The sequence below is a fragment of the Heptranchias perlo genome, chromosome 6 (genome assembly GCF_035084215.1).
Source record: "Heptranchias perlo isolate sHepPer1 chromosome 6, sHepPer1.hap1, whole genome shotgun sequence".
In the NCBI taxonomy this organism is placed as follows: Eukaryota; Metazoa; Chordata; class Chondrichthyes; order Hexanchiformes; family Hexanchidae; genus Heptranchias; species Heptranchias perlo.
The window spans coordinates 79331472-79342277 of record NC_090330.1 but is presented as its reverse complement, the minus strand read 5'-3'; positions in this window follow the sequence as shown (position 1 = coordinate 79342277).

Sequence of the window (10806 nt, the reverse complement as noted above, 5' to 3'; positions counted from 1 at the left end):
TACCAGAATCAGAGTGTGGTAAAGATTAACCTGACTAATCTGATTGAGTTCTTTGATGAAGTAACACTGAGAAGGCAGGTAGGTGGGGCTGAGCTATGAAAAGAAATGGGCTGGATGGTACTAATGACTTGCAGATAATCTGGTGCTCATACTGAGGAAGTGCTATACTGAGGAAGTGCTGCATTGTTGGGAGTGCTGTCTTTTGGATGAGATGTTAAACCATGATGTCTCTTTGTTTGTGGGATCTTGCTGTGTGAAAATCGAATGCCATGTATGCCTACATTACAACTACATTTCAAAAGTAATTAATTGGATGTGAAGCATCTGGGGATGCAATAAGGTGCTACATAAATTACATTCATTTTCTCTTCCTTTCCCTTTCTGTTCTTAAAACATTTTTATGCTGTAATAAAAAATTATCACAGATCTATAACCCCTAAAAATGATTGCAGAGCCATAAAATGGATCATTAATCTTTATCACAGATTAACATTAAAGGGCCTGAGGCTTTGAGCCAGGAACACAACATTAGTGAATTTACTGGAAGGAGGATTGGAAGATTGTGGCTAGAACTTCAGCAATTTCCACCCTTACTTCCCTCAGCAACCTAGGATGCATCCCATCCAGACTGGGAGACTTTTCTATTTTGAGCGCTGCCAACCTTTTAAGTACCTCCTCTTTATCTATTTTTATCCTATCCAATTTCTCTACTACCGCCCCCTTTACTGTGACATTGGCAGCATCCTCTTCTTTAGTGAAGACAGGTGCTAAGTACCCATTTAGTACCTCAGCCATGCCCTCTGCCTCCACAAGAAGATCTCCTTTTTAGTCTGTAATCACTACACCCCCCCTTCCTTTGACTACCCTTTTACTCTTTATATGTTTATAAAAGACTATTGGGTTCCCTTTGATGTTACCCACTAATCTATTCTCATACACTCTGTTTGCCCCTCTTATTTCCTTTTTCAGTTCTCCTCTGTACTTCTTGTACTTCTACAATATTTTTACCAATAATATTCAATAAAAGACTCAAAAATCTGATCAATTGCTGCAAAGGATCTGTCTGCCTTCTGGAAAAATGTTAATCACAAAAATACATTCAATTTTCATTTAATGAAAATCATTTTTCAAATCTTCATAGATGATTCTTCTCATCCAGTCTAATGTCAGTGGTGGGAAAACTACTAGAGACCATTGTCAAGGCCAAAATTAATTTCCGCTTGGAGAAGCATGGATTAATAAGGGACAACCAGCACAGATTTGTTAAAGGCAAATTGTGTCTGACTAACCTGATTGAATTCTTTGATGAAGTAATAGAGAGGGTTGATGAAAATAGTGTAGTAGATATTATATAGCTGGACTTTCAAAAGGCATTTGATAAAGTACCACATAACTTTATTAGGAAAATAGAAGCACATCGTATTAAAGGGATGGTGGTAACGTGGGCATGTAATTGGACAAGGGATAAGAGGCAGAGAATAGTGGTGAATGGATGTGTTTCTGACTGGAGATAGGTATGCAGTGGGGTCCCCCAGGTGTCGGTATTAGCGCCATTGCTTTTCATGTAATATATAAATGACCTGGACTTGGGTATAGGGAGTACAATTTTAAAGTTTGGGATGATACAAAACTTGGCAATGTAGTAAATAGTGAGGAGGATAGAAGCAGACTTCAGGAGGGACAGGCTGGCAAAATGGGCACACATGGCAGATGAAATTTAATGTGGATAAGTGTGATGTGATGCACTTTGGGAGGCACAACATGGAGAGGCAGTATAATCTAAATGGTACTATTTTGGGGGGTGGTGCAAGACCAAAGAGGGTACATATTCAGAAGTCTTTGAAGGTGGCAGGGTAAGTTGATAAAGCGGTTAAAAAAGCGTATGGGATACTTGGCTTTTTAAATAGCGGAATTGAATACAAAAACAAGGAAGTCATGCTAAACGTTTACAAATCACTGGTTAGACCTCAGCTGGAGTATTGTGTACAATTCTAGGCACCAGACCTTAGGAAGGTTGTCAAGGCCTTGGTGAGGGTACAGAGGAGGTTTACCAGGATGATACCAGGGATGTGGGACTTCAATTATGTGGGGAGATAGGAGAAGCTGGGATTGTTCTCCTTAGAGCAGAAAAGGTTAAGAGGAGACTAATAGAGATATTCAAAATTATAACGGGTTTTGATAGAACAAGTAAGGTGAAACTGTTTCCTGTGGGACTAAATTGGACAGCTCTTTCAAAGAGCCGGCCCTGGCACGACGGGCCAAATGGCATCCTTATGTGTTGTAAGATTCTACAATTCTGTAATTCTATACCTTCAGAGTCTGTATTAGAATGCACTGTCATCATTTTCAAAAAAGCAGGACTGTCAGACACTGAAGATGGGAAGCAAACCCCAGCCACAAAGACAAGTTATCTACAGTAAAATTCGATGAATGGTTTGATGAAGATCCCATCTCTGAGAGGTGCTTTACAAGCTGAAATTCTAGTAAAGCAAAGGGTACAACCTATCATCCATGGCATCTTATCACCCTCCCAATATGCCCAGAAGATATGTTACATCATTCAACCCTTTAATGAAACTTTGCAGTCTGTTCTCACCTAATTGCATAGTGATATTGTACTCTTTGCAGTTCAGCTGGGCACAGATGGTGGAGGCAGTAGGCATTTAATTAGTTTGTTCAGAATACTGGTCAGATCCTACTTATAGGATATTGTTATTCAGAGCTTTGAAGATCTTTCCAGGTGATGAATCAATTTAAAACAGAGCCATATTTGGTGTTATTTTTGATTGAAATGTCACAATTTGTGGTGATTAGCACTTCTGGTATTTGCCATTACTTTGTATCATCCATAGAGCAACACATATCTTTAACACAATAGTGCTGGTTAAACACCAGTTAAGGCAGTTATTGGCGTATGAATCTCATTTGATTAAGAAAGATGATTATCTCTTGTTTCACATCAAGCACGTGCTTTCAATTAGTTTAGAAGTTGTGTTTAATATATCCCTCTGGCTGATTCCCATAGTCGTGCCAAAATATGGCAATGCTAATAGAGCCGCAGCCTGATCCCACAAACATTGAAGCGGGCAAATGTCAGCAGTAGTGCCTTAATCAGCTGCTTTGCATAAATGTTCAATGCAAGCAGGGCTGTCCATGTGCTGAATGTTGTCTGCAGGTCAGGTTCCAGTATACAGCATAACTCAGTAACTATCTCCTTGTTGAACCGCAGGTAGTGAAGGGAGGCGTCTTCCAACACACTTAAGTAGCTGTGTCTGGGTCGTAGGATGTAATTCCTGGGCCACTTGCCTTCCTTGCTCAGGAATTCCTAAAATGTTTCTAATATTTTACCTAAATATCAACTTGCTTAAAGTCAGACTATTGTAAATAGTCTTATTGTCCCTTGCTATCATATACTCTCTTACCTACTTGAATTTCATAAGCAATGTCTTATTCAAAAATAACCATTTTGATTATACAACATGCAGATACAAGTTGCATTCTGTAAACTATGGAAATATCTCTCACTTTCCCGAGGCACTTCTTCAAATACTGAATTAAATCCAGCAGAGGGCATTGTGAACCTAGAAGAGAGATATCATTTGTTCTTTAATTCCTCTTTTTGGCTATGCTTCATTATCAACTAATTACTTATAAGAATATTTGGCAAGCCAGATATATCAGGCTGTTCTTTTCGGTGTACTGTACCTAGATGTAGCAGTACAAAAATGCTAATTTCAAAATTATTTTTTAAACCTTTGGCAAGCATTTTGGCAAATTCCTCTCCTCCCGCACCTGATCTCTGTTGTCAAAATGTTAATGACCATGACCCAGGTAAATGGGCCAGCATCTGAGGTGCAGGTAAGGAGCAGGCGGCCTTCCCATTGAAGGTTCTCCTTCATTGGTGTTGAGAAAAATTGATGCTGTGCTCTTTGAGTTATATTGCAAGTATGGTTTAATATCTCTCACTTCATCTGTCTTTCGGATGAGACGTTAAATCGAGGCACCGTCTGCCCTCTCAGGTGGAGGTAAAAAACCCCACTATTCGAAGAAGAGCAGGGGATGTCTCATGGTGTCCTGGCCAATCTTTATCCCTCAACCAACATCACTAAAAAGGAGATTATGTTGTCATTCTCTCATTGCTGTTTGTGGGACCTTGCTGTGCACAAATTGGCTGTTGCCTTTTGTACATTGCAACAGTGACTACACTTCAAAAAAGTACTTTATTGGCTGTAAAGCACTTTCAGACATCCTGAGGTTGTGAGAGGTGCTATATAAATGCAAGTTTTATCTATCTATCATATATCTATCTGTCTATCATATATCTATCTATTTATCTATCGATCTATCACACTATAACTTTGCAGCATGTAATCTATGGAAGGCATAGAATCTAATACTAATAATATATGATTAAGTATAAAACACTGCATGATGTTTATAATTTCAATTAACTGCAAGAATCAAGTATCTGAATTAAGGAAATTAAGATCCAGAGATAAATATTTAAGATAGAATCTTTGACCTTTTTGTCTGTGCTGAATTTAGGCCCCTCTAGTGAGACTGATTTCATCAGTCCCATTTTCCTGCTTTTTTAAAAATTCGTTCACGGGATGTGGGCGTCGCTGGCAAGGCCGGCATTTATTGCCCATCCCTAATTGCCCTCGAGAAGGTGGTGGTGAGCCGCCTTCTTGAACCGCTGCAGTCCGTGTGGTGACGGTTCTCCCACAGTGCTGTTAGGAAGGGAGTTCCAGGATTTTGACCCAGCGACAATGAAGGAACGGCGATATATTTCCAAGTCGGGATGGTGTGTGACTTGGAGGGGAACGTGCAGGTGGTGTTGTTCCCATGCGCCTGCTGCCCTTGTCCTTCGAGGTGGTAGAGGTCGCGGGTTTGGGAGGTGCTGTCGAAGAAGCCTTGGCGAGTTGCTGCAGTGCATCCTGTGGATGGTACACACTGCAGCCACAGTGCGCCGGTGGTGAAGGGAGTGAATGTTTAGGGTGGTGGATGGGGTGCCAATCAAGCGGGCTGCTTTATCTTGGATGGTGTCGAGCTTCTTGAGTGTTGTTGGAGCTGCACTCATCCAGGCAAGTGGAGAGTATTCCATCACACTCCTGACTTGTGCCTTGTAGATGGTGGAAAGGCTTTGGGGAGTCAGGAGGTGAGTCACTCGCCGCAGAATACCCAGCCTCTGACCTGCTCTCGTAGCCACAGTATTTATATGGCTGGTCCAGTTAAGTTTCTGGTCAATGGTGACCCCCAGGATGTTGATGGTGGGGGATTCGGCGATGGTAATGCCGTTGAATGTCAAGGGGAGGTGGTTAGACTCTCTCTTGTTGGAGATGGTCATTGCCTGGCACTTATCTGGCGCGAATGTTACTTGCCACTTATCAGCCCAAGCCTGGATGTTGTCCAGGTCTTGCTGCATGCAGGCTCGGACTGCTTCATTATCTGAGGGGTTGCGAATGGAACTGAACACTGTGCAGTCATCAGCGAACATTCCCATTTCTGACCTTATGATGGAGGGAAGGTCATTGATGAAGCAGCTGAAGATGGTTGGGCCTAGGACACTGCCCTGAGGAACTCCTGCAGCAATGCCCTGGGGCTGAGATGATTGGCCTCCAACAACCACTACCATCTTCCTTTGTGCTAGGTATGACTCCAGCCACTGGAGAGTTTTCCCCCTGATTCCCATTGACTTCAATTTTACTGGGGCTCCTTGGTGCCACACTCGGTCAAATGCTGCCTTGATGTCAAGGGCAGTCACTCTCACCTCACCTCTGGAATTCAGCTCTTTTGTCCATGTTTGGACCAAGGCTGTAATGAGGTCTGGAGCCGAGTGGTCCTGGCGGAACCCAAACTGAGCATCGGTGAGCAGGTTATTGGTGAGTAAGTGCCGCTTGATAGCACTGTCGACGACACCTTCCATCACTTTGCTGATAATTGAGAGTAGACTGATGGGGCGGTAATTGGCCGGATTGGATTTGTCCTGCTTTTTATGGACAGGACATACCTGGGCAATTTTCCACATTGTCGGGTGGATGCCAGTGTTGTAGCTGTACTGGAACAGCTTGGCTAGAGGCGCAGCTAGTTCTCCCCATCCCCTTTTGAATCATTCTTTCAATAATTATCTGATACTTTTTTGAATGCAGTAATCGATTTAGCATCAATTACCACTTAGACTGAATAGTCGAGAAACTGAAACTGCTGAATGAATGGACATCGCCCAGGACAACCTCTGCTTTTTTTATGAATTGAATCTATATCAATGATGGTATTGGGAGCACTATCCGTAAGTTCATGCATGATATGAAGGTGTTGGTGTCAAAAACATTGGGAAGAAAAAAAGATTACAATCTGATCTAACCGCAGTGGGGAATGGGTCCATATCTCGCAGATGATATTTAATGTACATAAATGAAGTGTTATGCATGTGAGTAGGGTAAGAATGCTCACAATGCCCCTGAGAGGGTGAAGAGTGGGGGAGATGCCCAAATTTCACTCTCTGACCCCATATGAACAGAAGATGGTGGAGCTACTGTGTTGCTGAACCACTGTGGCAACAGTGGAGGCCGAGGTCGGGGTCGGGGGGAGGGCAGGGGAGGGGGAAGAGTTCACAACCAGGTGAGTACCTACCTGCTTGATATTTATCAATGCGCCAGTACAGTGACACAGGCATCCCATCCCCATCTCAGCACTGGCAAAGACAACCATTTTAACCATCTGTTTTTCTTCCCGCAGCAAGGTAGCTGCTGTGGAGGAGGAGGGGGCTAACTTGGAGGAGGAAGAAGAGGTGGAGGAGGGGGTGATGGTGTGGAGAAAGAGAGGTGGAGAAGCTTCCAAAGGATGGAGGGAGAGGACGCTTGCTTTGTTATGCAACTCATACTCATTGAGCTGCCAGAGGAGGGGCTGGTGGAAATCCAGAGCTCCATACCTATGCTCCTTCCTGAGAGTATAGCCTCCCAACTTCAGCCCAAAACAGAGACTCTCCTCAACTGGGCACCAACGTGGACATAGTAAACTGTGCTGAATAAGTGGTTCAATGCCAGGTTAGCTCACAGGCGTCTAAATCTGGTTTTAGGGAAGGAAGAGACTTGAAGGAGGTGCAGGATGCAGCTACCTCTCCAGGGAGACCATCCAGATTGGTGAGCCAGCAGAGCCTCACATGTTGGCTGCAGGCATGAAGAGGCGTCTGCTTAAGGAGCATCAAAGAGGGTTGGGGACCCTGGGCTCCCACAACAGCAACATGGAGAACCTTGCGGACTGGCCTCAGAGTCTGCAATGATGATCAACAGCAGAATTGCACAGCTGATGCAACAGCTCCAAGAGTCCATCCAGCAGTTGACTGCTGCTTTCGGATATCCAGCCGGTCATAGGAACAAGAGTAAGCCATTCAGCGTTTCGTGTCTATTCTGCCATTCAATTAGATCATGGCTGATCTGTATCTTAACTCCATCCACCCGCCTTCGTTCCATCATCCTTAATATACTTGCCTAACAACAATCCATCAATCTCAATTTTGAAATTTTCAATTGACCTCGCCTCAACAACTTTTTGGTGGTGACAGTTCAGATTTCCACTACCCTTTGTGTGAAGAAGTGCTTCTTATTATCATCCGTGAATGGCCTAGCTCTAATTTTAGGGTTATGCCCACTTGTTCGGAACTATTTCCTTTGGTGGGAGAGTCCAGAACAAGGGGGCATAACCTTAAAATTAGAGCTCGGCCGTTCAGGAGTGATGTCAGAAAGCACTTCTTCACGCAAAGGGTGGTGTAAATCTGGAACTCTCTTCCCCAAAAAATCACCCACACTTCCCCACATTGAACTCCATCTGCCACAGTTTTGCCCACTCACTTAATCTATCTATGTCCCTTTGCAACTTTCTGCTACCATCAACATTATTGACTGTGCCACCAAACTTGGTGTCATCAGCAAACTTGGATATACGGCTCTTTATTCCTTCATCTAAGTCATTTATAAACATAGTGAAAAGCTGAGGCTCCAGTACAGATCCAGTACTGGGGAAACACCACTTCTCACCTAGGAACATAGGAACAGGAGTAGGCCACTCAGCCCCTTGAGCCTGTTCTGCCTCAATTAGGTCATGGCTGATCTGAATCTTAACTTCATCTACCGCCTTGGTTCCATAAACCTTGCCTCTCCCACCAGAGGAAATATTTTCGCTCTGTCTACCCTAACAATTTTTTAAATCATCTTAATCACCTCAATTAGATCACCCCTTAATCTTCTATTCCTAAAGGAATGCAAGCCTAGCCTATACAACCAGTCCTCATAATATAACCCCTTTAGTCCCAGTATCATTCTGGTGAATCTGCGCCAATATATGCTTGCTGAGTGCCCAGAAATGAACACAGTATTCTAAATGGGGTCTAACCAGAATTTTATATAACTGCATCATAAGTTAGTTCCCTTTGTATTCCAGCTCCATTAAGAAAAAGGCCAACATTCCATTAGCATTTTTAATTATTTTTTGTATCTGTCCACTAGCTTTTAGAAGTTTTTCGTACTTGGATCTCTAATTCTCTCCGCTCCTCCACAGTTCCTAGCTTTTCACCATTTAGAAAATTCTCTGATCTATCTTTCTTAGGTACAAAGTGGATGGCCTCACACTTTCCCACATTGAACTCCGTCTGCCACAGTTTTGCCCACTCACTTAATCTATCAATGTCCCTTTGCAACTTTCTGCTACCATCAACATTATTGACTGTGCCACCAAACTTGGTGTCATCAGCAAACTTGGATATACGGCTCTTTATTCCTTCATCTAAGTCATTTATAAACATAGTGAAAAGCTAAGCTCCAGTACAGATCCAGTACTGGGGAAACACCACTACTCACCTAGGAACATAGGAACAGGAGTAGGCCACTCAGCCCCTTGAGCCTGTTCTGCCTCAATTAGGGTCTTAACTTCATCTACCGCCTTAGCTCCGTAAACCTTGCCTAACAAAAATCTATCAATCTCAGTTTTGAAATTAACAATTAACCTAGCCTCAACAGCTTTTTGGGGGAGAGAGTTCCAGATTTACACCACTCTGCGTGAAGAAGTGCTTTCTGACATCACCCCTGAACGGCCGAGCTCTAATTTTAAGGTGATGCCCACTTGTTCTGGACTCTCCCACTAGAGGAAATAGTTTCTCTCTATCAAATCCTGTAATCATCTTAAACACTTCAATTAGATCAGCCCTTAGATCACATTATGCCAATTTGAGTACATGCCCATTATCCCTTCTCTCTGTTTCCTACCTCCTAACCAATTCCCGATGCATGTCAATAAGTTGCCTTCAATTCCATGCACTCTCATTTTTGTTAGCAGTCTTTTATGTGAAACCCTATCGAATGCCTTCTGGAAGTCCATATAAATATACATAGATACTCCCTTATCTGCCACATTAGTTACCTCCTCAAAAAATTCAACTAGGTTTGTTAGACATGTAATTTAACAAATCCATACTGGCTCTCTCCGATCAGTTCATGTTTGTCCAAGAGCTCAGTCACTCTGTCCCCAATAACAGATTCTATTAACTTCCCCACAACAGCTAATAGACTAATAAGCCTATAATTTCCGAGTTTATCTCTTCTGAAATAATGGAGTGACACCGGCACTTTTCCAATCCAATGCAACAATTCCTGAATCAAAATTCTAATGCATATCATAGGTTCCTAATGTATACCTCCAGATTTTAATGGATGTCACAGGTTCTAATGTATAGTTCCAAATTCTAAGTTGTGTCACAGTTTCTAATGCATAGGGGAGATGAGGACAATTTTTGTGATGCAGCGAGTTGTTATGATCTGGTATGCACTGGCTGGAAGGATGGAAGCAGCAGTTTCAATAATAACTTTTAAAAGATAATTGGATAAATTCTTGAGAAGGAACAATTTGCAGGGACATAGGAAAAGAGCAGGGGAGTGGAACTAATTGCAAAGCTCTTTCAAAGACCAGGCACAGGCACGATGGGCCAAATGGATTCTTCCAATGCTGTATGATCCGATGTTTCAATGGTATCTTCAAATTCAAATGTATGTCACAGCTTCCAATGTATACTTTCATATTCTAATGTGCTTTACAGTTTCTAAGAAATATCTTCATATTCCAATGTATGTCATAGGTGCTAATGCATATCTCCAGATTCTAATGTATAAGAACATAAGAACATAAGAAATAGGAGCAGGAGTAGGCCAATCGGCACCTCGAGCCTGCTCCGCCATTCAATAAGATCATGGCTGATCTGATCCTAACCTCAAATCTAAATTCATGTCCAATTTCCTGCCCGCTCCCCGTAACCCCTAATTCCCTTTACTTCTAGGAAACTGTCGATTTCTGTTTTAAATTTATTTAATGATGTAGCTTCCACAGCTTCCTGGGGCAGCAAATTCCACAGACCTACTACCCTCTGAGTGAAGAAGTTTCTCCTCATCTCAGTTTTGAAAGAGCAGCCCCTTATTCTAAGATTATGCCCCCTAGTTCTAGTTTCACCCATCCTTGGGAACATCCTTACCGCATCCACCCAATCAAGCCCCTTCACAATCTTATATGCTTCAATAAGATCGCCTCTCATTCTTCTGAACTCCAATGAGTAGAGTCCCAATCGACTCAACCTCTCCTCATACGTCCACCCCCTCATGCCCGGGATTAACCGAGTGAACCTTCTTTGTACTGCCTCCAGAGCAAGTATGTCTTTTCTTAAGTATGGAGACCAAAACGGTATGCAGTATTCCAGGTGCGGTCTCACCAATACCTTATATAACTGCAGCAATACCTCCCTGTTTTTATATTCTATCCCCCTAG